Here is a 23639-nt window from a genome sequence, read left to right on the forward strand (position 1 = left end):
ATTAACTTCTGCATTGATTTTGTTTCCTTTCTTTAGTGAATTTTGAATTTGTTTTGTTGTTTTTTCCTGGTTTCTTGAGGTGTAATGGTGTAATGTATATTTGAAGTCTTTCTTCTTTTTTAATGTATGCATTTATGGTTGTAAACTTGACTCTTAGAGCTATTTTTGCTGTTCCAAAGATTTTGTTATGTTTGCTTTCACTGTTGTTTGCCTCAATATATTTTCAAATTTCCCTTTTGATTTGTTCTTTGATCAATCAGTTGTTCAGAGGCATGTTGTTTAATTTCCATGTATTGTTGAATTTTCCAGTTTTCCTTGTGTAGTTAATTTTTAGTTTCATACCATTGTGGTCAGAAAAGATAACTGATCAGATTGGAATCATTGTTAATTTATCTAAGATGTACTTTTCATTATTTTAATTGATGTATAATAGTTGTTCACATTTTGGGGATACACATGATATTTTGGTAAATGTATACAATTTGTAATGATCAAATCAGTGTGAGTAGTATATCTGTCACCTGAAAACTTTATCTTTTCTTTATGTTAGGAATATCCCAATTCTTCTCTTCTAGTTATTTAAAAATATTCAGTAACTTATTTTGAATTATAGTCTCCCTAATATACTATCAAATACTAGAACTTATTCCTTCTATTTAACTATATTTTATATGCATTAACCAGTATCTTTTCTTCCTTCTCCCCTATCTCCTTCACAGCCTCTGGTAACCACTAATTTTTCTATGTGAAATGACACATGAATTCAGTTTTTTCTACTTGTTTTTTTTTTATATGGTTACAAATATGTCACATCCATTGCTTAAAAAGAAAATTCTCAATCATTTGTTGAAATATTATGCATCATTTTTAAATACATTGCTTTTCCAATATTTTCAAAAATCTGTTCTCAATATATGTATTGGTTTATATTTTGACTCTATTTTCTTTTGATCTATTTAATTGATCACATGCCAAAGCATTCTGTTGTGGCCATTACAACTCTATGATTGTTCTTTAAATCAGTTGGAGCTAGCAGTCCAATTTTGTTCTTCGTTATACAGGCATTTTGGTTATGCCAGTTCATCTTAATTTTAGAATCAGCTGACCATTTTCTACCAATGATGCATGCTGAAATTTTGAGTTGGATTGCATTGAATTCATAGATCAAATTAGGGGAAACGAACATCTCAACAATATTCTTACACATGAACAAGCAATATTTTTCTAGTTATTAGACCTGCACTATGTTCTGTGTGAAATATGCTCTAATTTTCAGTCATATTCATATTTATGGATTTTATACACTTGACATTATCGTAAATGGTATTCCTTTTACATTTAAATTCTGCCGTGCAATTGCATAAATACCATTTATTTTTGCATATTGATCTTATATCCTGCTAGAAACAAATGCTTTTCGGATTCAGGTTTGATTGGCCAATGGCAATATCTTTGGAAACTTGCATATTTACCAGGTATGAAGAATCTTTCTCATTTCAATTGGAGCTTTATCACCAGCCCAAGGGAGAGGAAAGTCCTAACCCATATCAAGTTCTGAGGTTGGGAAGAGTTTGTACTTTGTAGACAAATGCATGTGAAATGTTCTGTATGTTCACCAATAAGTTTTCCTTAAGATTGTTCATGCAGTTGATAAGGCTGCCCATTTGCACTTGTGTTTAGCTGCGATACTATAGTTGTAAAATTTAGAAGCCAACGTTCTCCCTTAGTTTAAAATGTAATATTGAAGAATCTACTCCAGCATTATATAGTGCCAGAAACTTTGGGATGATAATGCAATGATATGTCCAGCAAATATGAGTTTGTACCTGATCCTTATTAGTCTTATTTCTGATGTGATCTACTATAAAATGAGACCACTGAGAGCTTTAAAATAATTAATAATGCCAAGCTGAGGCGGTTAGTTTGTGGGATATTCAGTAGCCATAGGAAACAGTAGTTCCTACTCTGTAACTCAAGTGGGAGTCCCCTCTTCAGTATGTCAGCATCAAGACCCTGATCTGCAGTGGAATTTGCAGCCCCCTGCTGTGTCAGCTTCATTACTTCAAGGGAGGGTGAAAGCCTTCAGTTCCTTAGGTCACAACTGACACATGGAGCACATTTGGTACCTCTTCAGTTACTGACCTTTATGCCCAATCATGTCAGGCTTGCTCACCTGAGAGATTCACAAGATCACATTCCCAGTGCATCAGATCACTGTGTCACACACACACACACACACACACAAAAGCATTTATTTGTCATTATGTATCTCTCCTGAATTTCCACCTTGATAGGCAACATGGCTCACAAACAGCTTTAAATTTGGTTTCTCAAATGTCTAAGGGTTTACAAAAGTCCAGTTATTCAAATGAATTTATCTGACAGTCTGGTTGTCTATTGTTCCATGCTGTGCCTCTGTGACATAAACCAAGAGTCAGTATATAAAAAGATTTATTTCCATTCGTTTATAACCAACCAATAAATAGTATGCCTATTATATATAGTTCTGTGCATTGGGTTGCCAGTCTCCTTCCTTCTTTTACCTGATTTTTGTTGGAAGTGGAGATGATGTAATATTATGGGTCACTTCTATTAGCGTCCCTGGACTACAGTTCTACTATCTACTTTTTAAGCTGTTTTACCTTGTTATTATAAGATCTGCATATTTGTGAGCATCATTTATGTTATTAATAGTTAACATCTATGGTAGTCACTTCTTTGGTTAGGTCAGAGACTAAAATCTGAAAATTAGAAATTCATTCTTTATTTCAGGTGTGTGTGCTGTTGTGTTGATGCCTCTCCTGTCTCAGAAATGTCATTGTAGGCCCAAGTCGATGAAGGGGCAGACTGTGAAAGAATGGATGCAGAGCGTGGACTAACTATGTGGTGCCCACTGAATGAAAAACTTTGCTAAAGTTGCTTTTGTGCTATTGTCTAACATTCCTCTGAGTCACCTCGTCTGCTGCTTAAAAATCCCAAAGCAGTTTCTTCACCGTCTTGTGGCCATTGTTATAAACTCCACTCTGCTCCTCCTATGTCAACTACCACACAGTCTGTTTCATTGCATGGCCCTAAAGGCAGAGCCATGTTTCCAACTTTAAGTGCACTAAGGGTATCCTGTTTCTGCAAAACCAATGGATGTTAATGGTTCTCTTAGGGTTTTGGTTTTTTGGGGTTTTTTTGGTTTTTGTGTTTTTTTGACATATAAGGCCATAATTGGAGTAATGTGAAAAATATTTTTTCCTCCGGAAGTTATTAGATGCTGTTATATACAATATATTTTCTATCATTACACTATAATGTATCCCAGCTACGCATTTTATATTTCCTAAAACTTCACTTCTGAGAAGGCCCTTCACGTGTTTTTAAAAATTCATGGCCCACCCAGCAGCATTACTAAGTCTTTTCTAGTCTAGCCTCATGGTCTTTCTGTTGATTTTCCCACTGTCAACATGTAATCTGTGAAATGAAACAAAGGGAGGGGATCCAGGCTGAGACTTGGTGACACTCAATTCATCGACCCTTTCACCAGAATACACCTGTGGGTGTCGGCTACTGATTTTCTCATCTCCAGGCAACTCAGGCTGAGCTGGCAGCAGAAATCTCAAGCTCTTGTCACTAAGGACTCTTCTGGGCTTCCTCTGTATCACCCACTGTAACTAGCATAACACTTTACCCACAGGGGCTCAGCAGATGCATTTGTTGAGCTCAACAAATTGAGAATCCAAGTTGTCTCGATAAGCAGAGATGTTATAGTGTAGAGAACTGGATAGGGTAAGCAGAGGAACAAAACAGGTTGTCATTTTGTTGTTATTGTTGTTGTTTCTAATACTACAAAAATTGTGACTGGCAACTGCTGGGGAATCCTAAGGCAGCACTCTAGTCCCTGACCCCCCCTACATTCTCACTACATTCATGGAAGCTGCTTTACTCCTTTCCGCCTTAGTTATTTAATCTATAACTAGAAAATAAAATACACAATTTCTAAATGCTAGTACTATAACTGATACAGAATTTATTTTGGACACAGGTGACTCTTGAAGTCTGAAAAGCATTTAAATTACCAGACAGAGGCTGGGCGTGGTGGCTCACACCTGTAATCCCAGCACTTTGGGAGGCCGAGGTGGGTGGATCACCTGAGGTCAGGAGTTCGAAACCAGCCTGGCCAACATGGTGGAAGCCCGTCTCTACTGAAAATATAGAAAGTTAGCCAGGCGTGGTGGCACACGCCTATAATCCCAGCTACTCAGGAGGCTGAGGCAAGAGAATCACTTGAACCTGGAGGCAGAGGTTACAGTGAGCCGAGATCATTCCATTGCACTCCAGCCTGGCAAAAAGAGTGAAACTCCATCACCATATACATATATATATATAAATAAAGCCAGACAGAAGATAGATCATCTGTGATTACTATGTCAAGGACAATTTTAGAATACTTGTTAAACTCACCTCTTTCTTTTCACAGCTAGCCAGGACATAGTCAGTATCTACTGATACCTTGAATACCTTGGCTGTGTTAACTGTTTTGACCCAACATGGAGCCAAGTTGTTGGTTGTGCCTTGAGATGCTGACATCTGGCTGAAGTCCAGGGTCACTGGCCCAGGACAGGTCATTCAGCTGTTTGAAAAAAAAAAAAAAAGCAGAAAAGAGACCAGGTCATCCACTGCGGTCATCTCCATGCAGCATGGGCCACTGGTTCCAATGAACCCACCATCACTATACTTCTCAGGAATCGCTGGTCACTAGACTGAGAGTTCTGTGACAGCTGAGATCATGTCTTACTGATCTCTGTGTTCGTGGTGCCCAGCTCAGGGTCTGGCACTGAGGGAGTTCTCAGGAGAGTGTTCATCAGTTATTGAATGAAAGCGATTGCAAACCTCCTCTCACCTGCATTCGTGTCCCAAATGTCCTGTCAGGGGTGCTGAGATTTCTCCCAGGATGCAGCAAATCCCTTTCCTTAGACTGGCCGTTGCCTTACACCATTCATGCTCCAGGATCCCTCTCTCTGGGACATTGGAGGAAAATGAGTCTGATCTGAAGAAGTCCTCTTATGGTTCCCCCTGTCATTAGGAGCAATGTCTGCACCTAAACTCCCATTCTCTGGGTTGCCGCAACACCCCAATGTGGAGGAACTTCCATATTTTCTTAAAATGCTATGTTTGTGTTCTTTCTCTCATGAGCTTCAGTCCCTTTGGGGAGACATTAATATCTGAATCCCAAGTGTTTAACACAGTGTAAAGAAAATTAAACATCCTGAGATACCATTTGGAAACCTCCTTCAACTGTAAGTACAGAAGAATATTATAAGTATCACTGCTTTGTAAACTAGCAAGGGACACTTACTCTGGCACCTATATTATAAGTATCACTGCTTTGTATACTAGCAAGGGACACTTACTCTGGCACCTGACCTAGGGCAGAGCTTTTTAATGTAAGAATGGATGTCTCCAACCCTTCTCCCAGCATGGTTACTCCCTCTAACCCACACTGACCTGAAGAGCATCCACTGCTACGGCAGCCCCAAGGTCGAGGCTCCTGGGTCTGGGGCGGGGGCTCATGGTCACATCTTCCCCCTCTTGGAGTTGCTGCTGCCCCTCACTATAAACCAGCTCTGATCCACCCCGTGGCTCTCCATGGCCAGGGGCAGGAGACTCCTGTGGAGTAAGTTTCTCTCAGTCCCACTGCTCAGCTCGCGCTGCTCCTTGAGGGTTTGGATGATGATAGGCATTGTCCATTTCCCCTGAGGCTTCTGTCCCAATTTGTCCTTATTCCCCCCTTCTTTGGTTTCCATGTAACAATGGCTTGTCCTTTGTGGGTTGTCTCATCCCCTAAACCTGCTGACTTTCTTTCTTTCATCTGTTCCCTCAGTTCTGGGCTTCCAGGGGGTGGACTCAGCTCAGGACCCTGCAGGAGACACAGAGTCAGGTCTCAGCTGCCGGTGCTGTGCGGCGTTAAAACCATCTCAGTTCCTCAGAGACTCAGAGAAAACACAGCAGGAAGGGACCTCAGAGAGGAGCAATAAGCCCCTACCTTACTGACAAGAAAAGTGAAGCCAAGAAAGACTAAGACTCTCCCAGGCTCCGTCACCACATGGTGGCAGCAGATCGACCACACAAGCCTTGGCCTCAGCCTCCAGGTCCAAAGCACCTAACTCACCCTCCAGGAACTCACTGCTGCGTTTCAGAAAACTCTGGATGAAAAACAGCAGTTTCCACTGTGAAAACAAATAAAGTAAAAGGGCATTTCACTGGACAAACCCTTTATCACGGTTCTGTAGTTCTAGTATTTATACTCAGTCAGTTGTCATTCGCTGGCTGGTAGATTGGGGCAGGGAGGACATAAAGATTAAATAATGCTTAACACAAGCCTGCTTTCCCAGTCTGGGATCTCAGCTCCACCATTCTTCAGGGAGTTTCCTCTGCTGTAACTGCTGGAGAGTCTCAGCCCTCACGTGGGTCATTTCTCCATGACGATACCTGTTATTTTCTTCCTCTCTTGGAGATAAGAGAGGGCAGAGATTGGTTCTGGGTCTCCACAATTCTAGGTTTTTTCCTAAACCAGCCAGGTCAGCTGAAAGCAATCATGACAGAGAGGTCAGGTCAGTGAAGAGGGTCCAAGGGGAGCAGGAGTTCCAAGGACAGGCCCTCATGGAGATGGTCAGGATCGTGCCACGGGCAACATTTGACTAATTCTGCTGGGGATGATGTGCCAAGGATTAAGGGGAGGATGCTGCCATAAGGAGAAAGGGCAAGAACCAAAGGAGTAGGAGAAGAAGGAAAATAAAATGATTTCTGTAAAGACAGAAAGAAATGCAGAGCCCAGAGGCAAAGCCCGTGTAATAGAGGTTAGTTCCAGGTTGTGGATCCTAATCAAGAAATTCCGGCCGGGCGCGGTGGCTCAAGCCTGTAATCCCAGCACTTTGGGGGGCCGAGACGGGCGGATCACAAGGTCAGGAGATCAAGACCATCCTGGCTAACACGGTGAAACCCCATCTCTACTAAAAATACAAAAAAATTAGCCGGGCGTGGTAGCGGGCGCCTTTAGTCCCAGCTACTCGGGAGGCTGAGGCAGGAGAATGGCGTGAACCCAGGAGGCGGAGCTTGTAGTGAGCCGAGATCGCGCCATGCACTCCAGCCTGGGTGACAGAGCAAGACTCCCTCTCAAAAAAAAAAAAAAAAAAAAAAAAAAAAGAAATTCCTACTGGGCTTTGCTCAGCCCCATTTCAAAAAGGTTTTGGATCAGTGACTTCTTTGGTACTTCCACCTTCCCCCTTTGTGAACAAGAATCACTAGAATCGTTTTTCTATGTCTGTCCACCATTGCACACTGAGGGCAGATAAGCTGTTTGTTGAGTTTAATAGGTTGATAGAGGGAAGGGGATTATGTCAAGGATCTGGACTTAATGGACACCCTCAGAAGCCTCATTCACACTTGGTGTAGATGATTAAGATGAGATTTTAAACTTTTGATCTGATATGGTCTACATAACATTTTTCACTTTGAACTTATGCTTTAATGACATGAAATTTGGAAACCTTAGGGGAGAGGATGAATGTATTTTGCAGATGGGGGAATGTAAGTGTCTGACTGTGGTAGATGGAATTTCTGAAATGGCCCAGACATGCCACACCCTTGTCTCTGAAGCCTGTTAAGGTGAGGAGACATCATTCCTGTGATTATGTTGTTACATGGCAGTTATATGACTTTAAGATGATGAGATTCCCTGTGTAAACTGGATCTTATCACATCGCTGCATACATGCTAGTGGTTTCTCTAGCTGTCAGGAGAAGGTGACGTCACAAAGAATGGGAGCTTGAGAAGGACTTCATGAGCTGTTATTGGTTGGAAAATGGAAAAGGCCAGGTGAGAAAGAATGCGGGTGGCCTCTGGAGTCAGAGCGTCTCCTGCCCGACAGCCAGCACAGAAAAAGAAAACACAGTCTTTCAACCCCCTAAAAACCAATTCCTCCTATATCTGAAGAGAACTTGGAGAAGTTGCCTGAGCACATAATTACATAGCCAGACACACCTGGATTCAGCTTCCTAAAACTCTTATCATGGAACCCAGCCTCTGTTCCAGACTTCTGTGGTTTCAATTCACTACAGCAAAAATCTTGCACTCACCTTTATGTCACTATTCTGGAGCCCTTGCAACCTGAAGAAGATAATGAGAGGCATTCCAAGCACGTGAGGAGTATGTCTAATGTTACCAACCAAATTTCTGAAAGAATAAAGATGGTACAATACTAACTCCACATAATCTTATCTGCAAAGTCATCATCTATCTCTATTTATTATAGCAGATTATTTTTTTTTAGCTCCTTCATTTAGGTTTGCCAGACCAGGTTTGGTAGCAACTATCAGTTATCAGTAAAAATGAAACAACTCGCAAAGAACAATGAAAAGGACTATTATTAAGTTCCTCAAAAAAGTGCCTAAAATGCAATATTTCCTCTAAATGTCACAAAACTAAGACAATGAGTCACTATAAAAATTCCCAATCTAAGAAAAGTTGAAATTTAATGATGTCGGTTTTCCAAATTTTTATTTTGTTGGGGCCCAGTCATGGGCATCAGAGATTAGGAAATGACTGTGCAGAGGCTTGAGGGAATTTGGGGAAAGAAAAAATATTCTAAAGTGTGACTCTGCTGATGTCTGCACAATTCTAGAAACCTCCTTAAATGATTACTTCGTAGAGTTAAAATTGGTGAGTTTTATTACAAGTAACTTTTTATTTTTTATTTTTATTTATTTATTTTTTGAGACAGAGTTTCACTCTGTCACCCAGGCGGGAGTGCAATGGCGTGATCTTGGCTCACTGCAACTTCCGCCTCCTGGTTTCAAGAGATTCTCCTGCCTCAGCCTCCTGAGTAGCTGGGATTACAGGCACGCGCTACCACGCCTGGCTAATTTTTGTATTTTTAGTAGAGATGGGGTTTCACCATGTTGGTCAGGCTGATCTCGAACTCCTGACCCTGTGATCCACCCACCTCAGTCTCCCAAAGTGCTGGGATTACAGGCTTGAGTCACCACACCTGGCCACAAGTAACTTTTTAAATGAAATTTCTGGTTTCAACTCTGGCATATAAAAAGGTGGGAAGTCACCATTTGTCCTCACAACAAGACAAAAGCTGAACAAATTGAAAACCAACAACTCTTCTTAGATGGCCAGAGAATTGAGGTCACTGCCACCCTGAAAACTAGAAAGACAGGCAAACACAGGGAGTCACAGCTTGCCAGGAACAGAAGCTGCCGGAGCCAGCACCTGGGAGGAGCACTTAAATGGTATTGACAGATTACTAGAAGCTGAAGGTGGCCTGGCTTGAACATTAAAAACTCTCTGAGAACCAGCCATGTGGGGATATCACACTTTCCTAAGTCTGACCACTAGGAACTCAACAAGGTTCTCATGGTGAAGATGAGAAAAAATCCCTGAAGATTGGCTCTGCCAACTTCAGGACACCTGTTAAAGCTACAGTAACCAAAACAGTGTGGAGTTGGTGAAAAAAGGTAAAACAGACTCATAGATCAATGCAAAAGAAAACAGAGCCCAGAAATAGACCTACATAAATATAATAAACTGATCTTTGATAAAGGTGCAAAGGCAATTTAATAGAGCAAGGATGGCCTTTCCAACAAATGCTGCTAGAACCCCTGAACACCCACATGAAAAAATAAATAAATGTACACACACAAATCTTAAAACTTTCACAAATGGATCTTATAACTACATGTAAGTTTCAAAACCACAGGATTCCTAGGAGATAACATGGGAGAAAAAGCCAGGTGACCTTGGGTTTGGTAATGATTTCTTAGAAACAGCATTGAAAGCAAAATCCATGAAAGAAACAAAATTGAAAAGTTGAGCTTCATTACAGTTAAAACCTTCTGCTCTGTGAAAGACACTGTTAAGAGAATGAAAAAACAAGTTACAGACTAAGAGAAAATATTTGCAAAATACAGATCTGATGAAGGGCTGGTGTCCAAAATAAACGAAGAACTTCAAAATCAATAATATGAAAGTGAACAACCCAATTTAAGAGAAGGCAAAAGATCTGAACACCTCACCGAAAAGATGTACAGATAGTAAATAAGTAAATGAAAGAGATACTCAAATTCATTTGTCATTAGAAAATTGCATATGAAAACAATGAGATAACAGAACACACCTATTAGACTGACTAAAATCTGTAAAAAGTGACAATCCCAAAAGCTGTCAAACAGGGCTATAGGAATTGTTGGTGGATATGCAAAATGGTAATAAAATTGCATATGAAAACAATGAGATAACAGAACACAGCTATTAGAGTGACTAAAATCTGTAAAAAGTGACAATCCCAAAAGCTGTCAAACAGGGCTATAGGCATTGTTGGTGGAGATGCAAAATGGTACAGTCACTTTGGAGAACAGTTTTTGTTGTGTTTTGTTTTGTTTTTTCATTTACAAAGCTAAACATAGTCTTACCCTATAATTTTGCAATGGCAGTTTGACCTATTTAGCCAAATGCGAGGAAGGCTTGCGTTCACCAAAAACCTGCACACAAATATTTACAGCAGTTTTATTTATTATTGTCAACAACTCGAAGTAACCAGGATATCCTTCTCAACAAGTGAATGGATAAACAAATTGTGTTGTATCCATACAATGGAATATTAGTGATGAAAAGAAATGAGCTTTTTCATATCCTTTGCACACTTTTTTTTTTTTTTTTTTTTTTTTGAGGCGGAGTCTTCACTCTGTCGCCCAGGCTGGAGTGCAGTGGCACCATCTCGGCTCACTGCAAGCTCCGCCTCCCGGGTTCGCGCCATTCTCCTGCCTCAGCCTCCCGAGTAGCTGGGACTACAGGCGCCCGCCACCGCGCCTGGCTAATTTTTTTTGTATTTTAGTAGAGACGGGGTTTCACCGTGTTAGCCAGGATGGTCTCGATCTCCTGACCTCGTGATCCGCCCGCCTCGGCCTCCCAAAGTGCAGGGATTACAGGCGTGAGCCACCGCGCCTGGCCTGCACACTTTTTGATGGGGTTGTTTTTTTCTTATAAATTTGTTTTGAGTTCTTTGTAGGTTCTGGATATTAGCCTTTTGTCAGATGAGTAGATTGCAAAAATTTTCTCCCATTCTGTAGGTTGCCTGTTCACTCCGATGGGATTTTCTTTTGCTGTGCAGAAGCTCTTTAGATTAATTAGATCCCATTTAAATGTCTATTTTGGCTTTTGTTGCCATTGCTTTTGGTATTTTAGACATGAAGTCCTTGCCCATGCCTATGTCCTGAATGGTATTACCTAGGTTTTCTTCTAGGGTTTTTATGGTTTTAGGTCTAACATTTAAGTCTCTAATCCATCTTGAATTAATTTTCGTATAAGGAGTAAGGAAAGGATCCAGTTTCAGCTTTCTACTTATATGGATATGAACAGACACTTCTCAAAAGAAGACATTCACACAGCCAACAGACACATGAAAAAATGCTCGTCATCATTGGCCATCAGAGAAATGCAAATCAAAACCACAATGAGATACCATCTCACACTAGTTAGAATGGCAATCATTAAAAAGTCAGAAAACAACAAGTGCTGGAGAGGATGTGGAGAAATAGGAACACTTCTAAACTGTTGGTGGGACTATAAACTAGTTCAACCATTGTGGAAAACAGTGTGGGGATTCCTCAAGGATGTATAACTAGAAATACTATTTGACCCAGCCATCCCATTACTGGGTATATACTCAAAGGATTATAAATCATGCAGCTATAAAGACACATGCACACATATGTTTATTGCAGCACTATTCACAATAGCAAAGACTTGGAACCAACCCAAATGTCCATCAATGACTGACTGGAGTAAGAAAATGTGGCACATATACACCATGGAATACTATGCAGCCATAAAAAAGGATGAGTTCGTATCCTTTGTAGGGACATGGATGCAGCTGGAAACCATCATTCTCAGCAAACTGTTGCAAGAACAGAAAACCAAACACTGCATGTTCTCACTCATAGGTGGGAATTGAACAATGAGATCACTTGGACACAGGAAGGGGAACACTACACACTGGGGCCTGTTGTGGAGTGGGGGGAGCGGGGAGGGATAGCATGAGGAGATATACCTAATGTAAATGATGAGTTAATGGGTGCAGCACACCAACATGGCATATGTATACATATGTAACAAACCTGCACGTTGTGCACATGTACCCTAGAACATAAAGTATAATTAAAAAATTAAAAAAAGAAAGAAAGTGGCCATTCTTTTTAAACCATTATACTGGCCGCTGCACCATGTTTTCCCATCCTGGACACTCTGGAGGGCAGCGTCTACAGCCATACCCATCTCCCTACCCAGGACAGTGCAGCAGCATTAGTTTGGGGGATGCCAGTGGGCAGGGAAGGGGTGAACTATGAAAGCTGAACAGGAGAAAACAGGTGGAAGGGGGCAGCAGGGTGGAAACAGAGAGAGAAAATAAAGGTGGGGTAGAGAATGGGGGGCTTCGAGGGGAAAAAGAGAGAGAGAGAGAGAGAGAGAAGCAGATCTAGCCATAAAGGAAGGAAAAATCCAGAAGAGAACATTTGTCTGCTAAAGTAAAATCACTTACACCTAACCAGGTGCAAGGGCACTGCAGGTGGTGGGTGGCATGCCCTGGTCATGCTGTGATGTTTAGGGGCCATGACACCTACCCTTTGAATCCGAATCATAATAGAGGGGACTCTGTCTCTATCTAGCTGGCAATGCCTTGTGATTTTTCCCTTTCGGATCTGGCAGCTCTCCACATCTGCTCACTTTGTGGGAGGCAGCTCTTGGCACACCAGATCAGGACGATTCAAAAACCAGAGCCTTGGAGACTTCACTGGGAACCCTGGGCAGTAGTAGCTGGTGGCATCCAGAGGGTGGAGTCCAAGAGGTAGCAGCGCTGAGGCTCCACACACCCTCAGGAGGACAGTAAGGGGTAATCTCTTGGTGAGCGCCTACTTCCCCAGGAACCTCCGCCTAGGTGGAAATGGGCCCCACGCCCAGCTTTTCTCTGGACAGGCCCCAGTCAGGCATCCAGGGTACTGGCTGAGTCCTGGGCAATGCAAATTCCTGTGTGCTGACCTTGTGGTGGCTGGAAGGGGTCCAGTTTCTGGGACCCCTTCCACTTGGAACTGGACTTGCAAAGACAATGACTCCTGCTGCTTTCAATTTCCTTGGACTTTGGCAATCAGATTTATCCTTTTGGAATGGGAACATGACTCTTTGCGTCACCCAAGGTATGGGGTGGCCTTGGATCTGCCAGTCCTCCCCAGGCCTCAAGGACTGGCTGATGGTCATTGTCTAGGTTGCTGTCACCACACTCACACTCCCCAGCAAAGATCCCCCAAAGTGTCCTGACTGGCAACATATTCCTCAACTTCCTCTCAGACTGTGATAGCCAATTCTTCTGTTAGTGTAGGCTGCGTGTGGGAGGCTGGTGGTGGGAAGGGTGGGAGCCTACAGAAGGAAGAGGAATGGTAGCCAAGAAGGAACAGAGGAGAGGGAGGCAGGAAGTGTGGAGAGCTGGAGGGAGCTGGGGAAAATGGGTGTGGGGGTAGTGTGAGGAAGACAGGGAGCAGGAGAGAGGGGATTGGAAACAGAATGAGAGGAGGAGGAGAAAGAGGAGGAGAAGAAAGCAGAAGAAGAGTGGAAATTCCAGCATATCCCAAATCTTGTTCCGGAAATGGTCATCAGTGCTTCATGGATAAAGGGAAAAGGAGAGTTGCAAAGAAAAAGAAAGAAACCCCAGCGGGTAGGAGGTCTGGGCAGAATGTTTATTTCAGGGCAGGAAACTCTGGCAACCCAGGCAGAAGTGGTGGCTTTAGTGGAGACCTAAATATAGCTCTTCCTTGTCCCTAATCCGGAAAGGAGATTAATCTCATTCTCTGAGATAGAAACCTAAAGAGAAGATCAGAGAGACATAAGTCTGGGGCGACTCTTCCTATTGTTAGGCAGGGACCTGGACCTGACATGGCGGCGCCACTTGGCGTAGCAGGCCCTTTGTTCCAGCGGGCCCTTTGTTTCCAGACTTTCCTCCCTCTTTGAACACACTTACATACATCAGAGGTTCCAGCTGGGCAGTCACACTCCCCCATGACCTGCAGCTCACCTGCATTCCACAAGTTCCTAAACAGCAGTTTTGGTTGACAGTTTCCAAAGACCCCTTCCTCATGACCCTTACTCAACTCCTGCCCTAGTAGTGTCAAGACCCCCCAGGCCCTGTTTGCACAACCAGCTTCCCTACCTCTCAGGCTATAAGAAGCCCCTACCCTCCTCCCTCAGCGCGACTTCCTCAGCCCACGCCTTTGGACCAAGGAACCCCGCCCACAAGCCCTAATAAAAGGCTATTCTCACTGCCATTTGCCTTGTGTCTTCGTTCCCAGTTCGGCTCCAGCCTCAGTTTACCTTTACACCTATTGTAGGTTACAGGTACTCAAATTCTGTGTGGCAAGGAGAAAAGAATACCTGCAAAGGAAATTCTGGTGATTATGGAGGCTTGCCAAAAGTCAATAACTGAAAACATTCCAAACAGCCGGTTCTAGGGGCTAACGGAGAGCGCTCTGGACTCTGAATCCAGCGATCCGAGTTCGAATCTCGGTGGGGTGTTGCTTTCACTGGTGTTTTACCAGTGAGCCAGAAGCCACTCTGGGAAGCAAACCCCCGCCTCAAAGACAAAGCGAAAGGGATGTGGCTTACATTTGCCCTTACTACTAAGTCCTGGGTTAGAGAAAAGAAAGGAAGGTTTGGGTCCCGGGGAAGGAAGCTCTGCTGCTGCAGGTACCCTCGTCCCTCCTGCTCCCGCCTCGCAATGCGTCCGGTACGATGTCCCTTCTCCTCTCCCGTCCCCTCCTCAGAGGTCCGGGTCCCAGAAACCGGCTTCTCGCAGGGGTCTGGTCCACAGAGAAATTGCCCAAACACCTAATGGTAGTCACCAATCCTGGTCCCAGTCCTGCGCGAGCCTCCTGGCCCCCTGCAATGGGAGGCCCGGACCCCGCAGCCAGCGCCCCAGCAACTGAACAAGTCCCCACCCACTCTCAGGGCGACCCTGGGTCTCGGGATGAGAGGTCTCCTCCACTAAAAAGGCTGCCGCCCCTCAATCCTAGACCCCGACATTCCTTTCACCCGGGAAATCTGGTAATCTTGTCATTTTGGTAAGTAAGCGGTGGGGTGAAAATTTTTGATGGGGTTAGCTCAATCATTGGTGATTGCGTCTAAATTTAGGGTGGATGGTTTGAGACCTAATTTAGGAGTAACACTGTTTTATTCAGATGGCCCATCCTATTCCGAATGTTAATTTACTCTGTTCTTCATATTCAGATTTCCATGAGCCGAATCCAAAGTGTTCTGCCAAGCAGAAGAAAGGATTTTTGCATCTGTCTTGTCTTGAGGTGTCTTCTCCTTGGGGAGAGGTCCTGGCGGGACCAGGGGGAGCCCCATCGTCCCGCACTCATCCCTCGGAGCTGCTCAGGCTCCTTTTACCCGTGGCCCCGCGGGAGCCCGGCCTGGCGACCGAGGATCAGAACCCGCGCTCCCAGCCCGGGCGCTTGAAGAAGCAGCCACGCGGATTTCTTTTTCCGGCTGAAATCTTGGGCCCAAAGAATGAGATTTCCCGTACAACCTAAGGCGGTGAATAAAATGCCTTTTTATTGAGCTGCAAAAGAGGCCGCAGTTTCATCAGCAATGTTTTCCTTTCTTTTTCTTTTTCTTTCAGAGACAGTGTCTGGCTCTGTAGCCCAGGCTGGAGTGCAGTGGTGCTACCATAGCTCACTGCAGCCTCGAACTCCTGTGCTTAAGTGATCCTCCTGCCTCAGCTCCTGGGTCACTGGGATTACGGATTACAGGCCAGAGCCACCAGGCCTGGTTTTCATCAGCAATGTTTCCTGAGGTTACAGAAAGATTTGTAATCCTGGGAGGAAACACTCCCTTGAAGCAAAAGTGTTCTCCCCTAAAAATGCAAGGAGCTATCTTCTTGATAGCCAGGCAGATAATTCTCAGGTTTTGCCCCCCAGAATCTCTATCTAAAATACAGCAGTGGTCATGCCTAGTGAAAAATTTGAGGGAACTCGCCCAATGTGGGGTTTCTTCAGATATATATATATATGACCAAATATCCTAAAAGATACTTCCTTCCATCATTCCATGCTGTTAGACATTTATAGGACCATGGATGGTGATCTTCTCCACACAAAAATAAATGCTGGTGAAGAACAGGTAAGTGTACTATAATTCGAGTACATCAGCTTTTGTCATTTTAAACCGTGGGTAAGACATGTTAGAGCAAGAGGGCAGGTTGATAATAAGAGGGAGTGTTTTTCTTTTAATTTTCTAATAGCAAAGTGATGTTTCCACTGTCATTTCAGAGTGAGGTGACAATTTGTTGTTGTTATTGTTTGGTTTTGTGGGATTTTTTTGTTTGTTTGTTTTTGAGACAAGGTCTCACTGTCGCCCAGGCTGGAGTACAGTGGCACGATCATGGTTCACTTCTGCCTTGACCTCAGAAATTCAAGCAAACCTCTTTGCTAATCCTCCTGAGTAGCTGGACTACAGGCAGGTGACACCACACCCTGGGGTGTGAACTGGGATTTGATGTTTTCAGTTGGCTCCTTAACGGAATAGGTTCCCTTACTATTCTGGAATACAGACTGTCTTCATGATTATCATTCTCATGTGCATTATATTTCTACTACCCTGCTAATTTTTTTCTTTTTTTCTTTTTTCTTTTTGAGATGGGATCTCGCTCTGTCGCCCAGGCTGTATTGCAATGGCAGGATCTCAGCTCACTGCAACCTCCACCTCCCGGGTTCAAGTAATTCTTTTGCTTCAGCCTCCTAAGTAGGCACCTGGCTAATTTTTATATTTTTTAAGAGACAGGGTTTCACTATGTTGGCTGGTCTTGAACTCCTGACCTCAAGTGATCCACCCGCCTCGGCCTCCCAAAGTGCTGGGATTACAGGCATGAGCTACCACGCCTGGTTCTCAAACCATTTTAAGTAAGCAAAGACAGATTTGTCTGGCTTTTTAGTACATTGCTGAATTATCCTCCAATCTATATTTTTAGGAAGGACCTGGGGAATGGCAACATGGAGATATTTGGCTAAAATATGAGCCATTTCATGTTCTGCTTCAGTCTCTTTTGAAAATCCTTCCAATTTGACTTTTGCAACCAGTTAGTGGCCTTGCCTTTCTCACCAGCATGTGAATTAATTGATAAAGGTCAGAATATTTGGGCTCAAAGGTTTCAAAAGTTAAGTCAAATTTTCTGTCAAACCCTGTAAGGATCTTGGAGGATCTTGGAGCCTGCTTTAGTAACAGAAGAGCGAAATGTATTTAAATTTAGATCAGGGAAGTCTTTTATAATATTCTTAATTCACGTTTTGGTGAAGCGGTATACACAATGATAGGCTCCCCTCTTCCTGTGGGTTTGGGTTTTACCTTGAAAGGGGCTGTCAGAACGGAAGTTTCAGGGAAGGGACCAGAGCCCTGGGGACTTTCCTCAGGTGATGGTGATGGAAGAAGAGGCAAGGCAGGACAGGAAGGCTCAGGTAAGAAATACTATGCAGGCGCAGGGGCAGGAGAAGAAGGAGCAGTTGGAGGCGAAAGAGACAAAGCCTCCTCAATATTTCTCAATTCAGAAAACGTGTCAGTTTACCTCCTTCAGCTTCCTTCCTCAATGGAGGCAATTTTCTCAGTTCTTTTAGAAATTTGGGAAATTTAGAAATTTCTAGGTCTCATTGGAAGTAAGTCTCCCATTTAATTTGTCTGGTTCTAAAACCAAATTTCTCTCTCTCTCTCTCTGTTTGTTGTTGTTGTTGTTTTGTTTTGTTTTGTTTTTGAGACAGTCTCACTATGTCAGCCAGACTGGAGTGCAGTGGTGTGATATTGGCTCACGGCACTCACCGCTTGCTGCATGACAGCCAGCAAGTCGAAGGACAAGGTGTAGGGGCAGGGAAGGTGACGTTATTCCAGAAAGCCACCAAACTGAACAGATGGTGAACTAATATCCTAAAGAACCATCTTAAATTAATACAATTTTCAAGTTCCTTGTATGTTAGGGAAGGGAGGAAGAAGGAGGTGGTTGAGGTGAAGAGGTCTGACAATGACAGACTTATGGGCTGCAGTGAGAGCCCAAGGGGATGGTGAAACTTCTTTGTCCTTTGTCAGATCACACTGCTCTTATAAATCTTCAACATAACACTGTTACTTGTGCATACAACCTCTTTATCTTCTCAGGAGTCAGTTTGGGGAAGTGATTATTGTCATCTGTGCTTTAAAGGTAAACTGTAAGCTAAATCCCTCCCATGGTAGCTTGGCCTATGTGCAGAAATGAGAAAAAGCAGTTAGCCTGAAAGATATCACCACAGGGTAGGAAGGGTTAGGATAAAACGCAGTTAGTCACGCTAGGCCTCCTTTTTCATTATTATATATTTAATTTACTTGAATACGTAATTTTAATTTTTTATACTTTTTTTTTTTTTGAGACAGAGTCTCACTCTGTCGCCCAGTCTGGAACAGTGCAGTGGTGCGATCTTGGCTCACTGTAACCTCTGCCTCCCAGGTTCAAACAATTCTCCTGCCTCAGGCTTCTGAGTAACTGGGATTACAGGAGCCCGCCACCATGCCCGGCTAACTTTTGTATTTTTAGTAGAGAGAGGGTTTCACCATGTTGGCCAGGCTGGTCTTGAACTCCTGACCTCGGGCTCCCCAAGTGCTGGGATGACAGGCATGAGCCACCTTGCCCAGCCTAACCAAGATTATTAAACCATTCTAATTTGTCTAAAGAATCACATTGATTTTTAAAAAATAATGTAATGGGCCAGGTGAGTGGCTCATGCCTGTAATCCTAGCACTTTGGGAAGCCGTAGTGGGCAGATCACGAGGTCAGGAGTTCGAGATCAGCCTGACCAACATGGTGAAACCCCCATGTCTACTAAAAATACAAAAATTAGCCAGCTGTGGTGGTGTGAGCCTGTAATCCCCGCTACTCAGGAGGCTGAGGCAGGAGAATCGCTTGAACCCGGGAGGCAGAGGTTGCAGTGAGCCAAGATTGCACCACTGCACTCCAGCCTAGGTGACAGAGTGAGACTCTGTCTCAAATAAATAAATAAATAAATAAATAAATAAATAAATAATAAGATAATGAACTTTTTCATGTCTTTATATATTAAATATTTACATTATTTAAATTGTTCAAAAGCATCAAAGATTCCTCTCTGCTATCAACTTCATTTCATTTATTTTGTTGTACCAAACTATCAAGACCATTCATTTAATCTACAGCTAAATCTAGTATTTTTTCATGTTAGAAATTCAACAAGAAAATTTTTCCCTAATGAAACCTCACATTTCAAGCATAAGTAGGCTGGGCGAGGTGGCTCACACCTGTAATCCCAGCACTTTGGGAGGCCGAGACAGGTGCATTACTTGAGGTCAGGAGTTTGAGACCAGCCTGGCAAACATGGTGAAACCCAGCTCTACTAAAACTATAAAAATTAGCTGGGTGTGGTTGCGTGCACCTGTAATCCCAGCTACTCTGGAGGCTGAGGCAGGCAAATAGCTTTAACCTGGGAGGCAGAGCCTGCAGTCAGCTCAGATCGCACCACTGCACTCTAGCCTGGGCTACATAGCAAGACTCTGTCTCAAAACTAAATAAATAAATAAGCATAAATAGTAAAAAATAAAATAAAATAAAAAATAAGGCACAGGGTCTTGCTCTGTTATCCAGGCTGGAGTGCAGCGGGGCAATCATAGCTGACCAGCTTGGAACTTCCGGACTCAGGAGATCCTCCTGGTTCAGCTTGCCTTGTATATTTTTAGAGATGAGGTCTTGCCCTGTTGCCCAGGTTGGTCTCCAACTGCTGGCCTAAAGCAATCCTTCCGCCTCAGCCTGTTAAGTTGCTGGGAGTACAGGCGCAAGACATACAGCCTAGCATTGTAGTAAAACAATTTTCAACAAATTCTTAATTTTCTTTCTTTTTTTTTTTTTTTTTTCCTGAGTTGGGAGTCTTACTCTGTCACCCAGGCTGGAGGGCAGTGGTGCAATCATAGTTCACTGCAGCCTGCCTCAGTCTCCCTCATGCATTACCATGCCCGGCCAACTTTTTTTTTTTTTTTTTTTTTTTTTGAGACGGAGTCTCGCTCTGCCGCCCAGGCTGGAGTGCAGTGGCCGGATCTCTGCTCACTGCAAGCTCCGCCTCCCGGGTTCACGCCATTCTCCTGCCTCAGCCTTCCGAGTAGCTGGGACTACAGGCGCCCGCCACTGCGCCCGGCTAGTTTTTTGTATTTTTTAGTAGAGACGGGGTTTCACCATGTTAGCCAGGATGGTCTCGATCTCCTGACCTCGTGATCCGCCCGTCTCGGCCTCCCAAAGTGCTGGGATTACAGGCTTGAGCCACCGCGCCCGGCCCCAACTTTTAAAAACTAGCTAATACTTAAAAATTTGTAGAGACAGGGGTTTCACTATGTTGCCCAGGCTGGTCTCCAACTCCTAACCTCAATTGATCCTCCCTCCTCAGCCTCCTAAAGTGCTGGGATTGCGGATATGAGTCACCATACCTGGCTTAATATTCTTATTTTAATTTTATATTAGTGATTATTATTGTTCCTAAGATAATTGGGGCAGTGACTCCTTTAAAATTTTGGAGACCTAATTTGTCTATTCACTTCACTGAAAGAGTATGACAGTTTGTTTCATGAGAAAATATCCTATATTTATAAAGCAGGAGAATTCCTTCCACCAAACTAGGGGGCATTCTAAAGAAACGAATTGTACTAAGTATCATCACTTAAGGTGAAAACAGAGGCAATGGTATCTATTAACAATGTTTATCAGTGAAGGAAATAAACTGAAAATATTAGCATCATTAGATCCTTGGAGGGCCTTCATCGCTGAAAATCTGAGTGATTTTGTGATACCCTTTTGAGTCCGGCAGGACATTCTCTTTCCAGGGCATAGAACAGTGGGTGAATAACTTCTTTTCATTCATTTTCATTAATCGCTGAATTTCCTTAATGTTCTGGAGATTACTACGTTTGATTTGTATAGCTGTGAAAAGTGCTCATATTGCTGATTCCATTGCTTATCTGTGATCATATAAATCTTTTCTCTCCTTTCTGTAGTGTGGTTTAAACTTAATCCTTAAAGGACATGTATTTGAATTTTAAAGCTGGTTAGAAACCTGAATATACCAATCACAGAACACTGCTCCTTACATGCTACAGATTCAGTTTTTTTCCTGTACTAAGATTTCTTTTAGATATAAGTAAATTTGTTAAAGCCAAGAGCTCCTGTGGAACGAAGTTTGGTGGGAGGGGGGGCACTGAGTAGTAAGATCACTCTTGTAACAATGATGCCACTCTTGCAGATATTGACAACTACTGGGCCCATAAAATTTTTACCAGACATTTGAAAGACAAGATATGAACAACTTACCATTGCTGCAGTCTCAAATATCAGGAAATACCATTATTCTCAGGACAATACATAGACAATAAAAGAGACTCACAGAGCAGATTAGCTGTCATGTATTACCAAACAGGGATTGGATCCTTGTCAACAACACCCATCAGAGATTGTCCCCAGAAATTCACTTCATAACATCAAAATCAAAAACCCACACTGATGGCAAAAAATAATGATACAATAATGAGAGAGACAGAGAGAGAGAGAGAGAGACCTGTCCTATAGCCATACTTAGTGGGTAAAAGCCAAAGAGCTCAATTTCTGCTCATGTTGCTTAATAGAACAGAGGGAACATAAGCCAACAGCTCAGTGGGTTCACATCTGCACCAAGTGCCTGTTGCATGCAGGATTCTACTGTCTCCAATAATATGTCACAGATAGACTAATTGTTTTTTTTTTTTTTTTTTTTTTTGGACAGAGTCTCGCTCTGTCGCCCAGCCTGGGGTGCAATGCAATGGCGCGATCTCGGCTCACTGCAACCTCCGCCTCCCTGGTTCAAGCGATTCTCCTGCCTCAGCTTCCCGAGTAGTTGGGATTACAGACACACACTGCCACGCGCGGCTCTTCTCTTTTCTTTCTCTTTCTCTCTCTCTTTCTTTCTCTCTCTCTTTCTTCCTCTTTCTTTCTTTCCTTCTCTTTCCTTCCTTCCTTCCTTTTCTCTCTCTCTCTCTCTTTCTGTCTTTCCTCTCTCTCTCTTTCTTTCGTTCTTTTTTTTTTTTTTTTTGTATTTTTAGACAGGGTTTTGCCATGTTGGTCAGGCTGGTCTCGAACTCCTGACCTCAGTTGATCAGAAGTAGGTGAGGTCAGAAAACACATCCTGGGAGAGGCTGGCAAAATGTCCAGAACCGCCATTGCTAGGCCTGGGGTTTTCTTCTGTAGTGGATGCTAGTATTCATGTAGTGCAGGGACTAACCAATTAGATACTTCTGGGAGTTAAAAAGAGATGAATTTACAGTGCCATTTGAGAAGGGGTTTTAAGGAATTTGCCAGGGTACTGACGCGTGTCAGGTGTAAACCGCAGGTTGAGAGAGAGCTAAGTATTTTCTGTCCATGAAGGTGATAAGCGAGGGCCTGAAGAAAGAGGGAAGGGGGAGGACGCTGGCGCCAGAAATAGGAAAGGGCTGCTTGGAGGCAGAAGGATGGGTCGGGATGCTATCTAGAAAGCTGCCTGGCAATGGATGTAGGATGTGGAAGCGAGACATCAAACAAGAAGCTGTCGCTTAAATAAAGTCTGAAGAAAGACTAGATATGTAAACGGCAGGAGACAGCAGGGAAACTGGACCCGGCTCCTCATAAAATTTCCCGCCTTATATTTCAGGGCGGATCGCAGCGCATTTCCGCTAAGACAGTTGAGACTGCGGTTCTGACCTGGGGGCCTGGATGAATTGCGTTAGGGCACCTGGGCGCCAGCAGGGCCGTTCCCCTACACAAAGTAAGCGTGTTATGTCTACAGCCAAAGGGGACACTAAGAGCCCCAAAGGCTCTGCTTTCACCCCAAAGAACAGCGCCCGTCTGCCTAGTTTCTACCTGACTCTATGAGGTGAGAACACATTCCCCGCTAGCACAGAAATCCTACAAACTCCTGTGGGGGCTGCGGTTAGAAGCAGGGTCTGTGTAAAAGGTGACTGGGGGCTAGGGGAAAACACGAAGATTTTTACACAGCGTGAGGACCCAAGAGACTGGAAACCATGGACCAATCTCTGCAAGAAGCAGTCCCTCTTAGAAAGGGAAGAGCTGTACGACCTTCGCACGAGTTAGCTTGTATTAAAAAGGCTCACAAGGGCTGTCGCTTCATATTTCTCTTGCGGGGGAAAGAATGGCGACTTGTTACTTACTATTCCCCAGCCTTCCGAGTACAAGAATTACACTTAAGACGCCACCCAAAACCCACAGTAGTGGAAGAAACTAACCTTTGGCGTATAGCCTATTCTTTAAACTACAACAAATTCAGGAGAAAGCGCGAACGCAGTCCCCCACTACCACAAATTATGCAGTCGAGTTTCCCACATTTGGGGAAATCGCAGGGGTCAGCACATCCGGAGTGCAATGGATAAGCCTCGCCCTGGGAAAACCACCTTCGTGATCATGGTATCTCCCCTGCCAGGTAAGTATGAGCTCCGGCATCTCTGCCCAGCCACAGCCTCATACGCCTCACCCTTTACACACACGGTCACTTGCC

General features: G+C 43.5%; 1 non-coding gene across 1 annotated transcript; it reads right to left on the reverse strand.

The window, feature by feature from the left end:
- Positions 1-23408: 23408 nt before the first annotated feature.
- Positions 23409-23572, reverse strand: LOC112614755. The gene has a single exon (XR_003117127.1). It is a non-coding gene; the product is annotated as a U1 spliceosomal RNA (small nuclear RNA).
- Between the last annotated feature and the right edge of the window lie 67 nt (positions 23573-23639).

Source organism: Theropithecus gelada, chromosome 1 (assembly GCF_003255815.1).
Source record: "Theropithecus gelada isolate Dixy chromosome 1, Tgel_1.0, whole genome shotgun sequence".
In the NCBI taxonomy this organism is placed as follows: domain Eukaryota; kingdom Metazoa; phylum Chordata; class Mammalia; order Primates; family Cercopithecidae; genus Theropithecus; species Theropithecus gelada.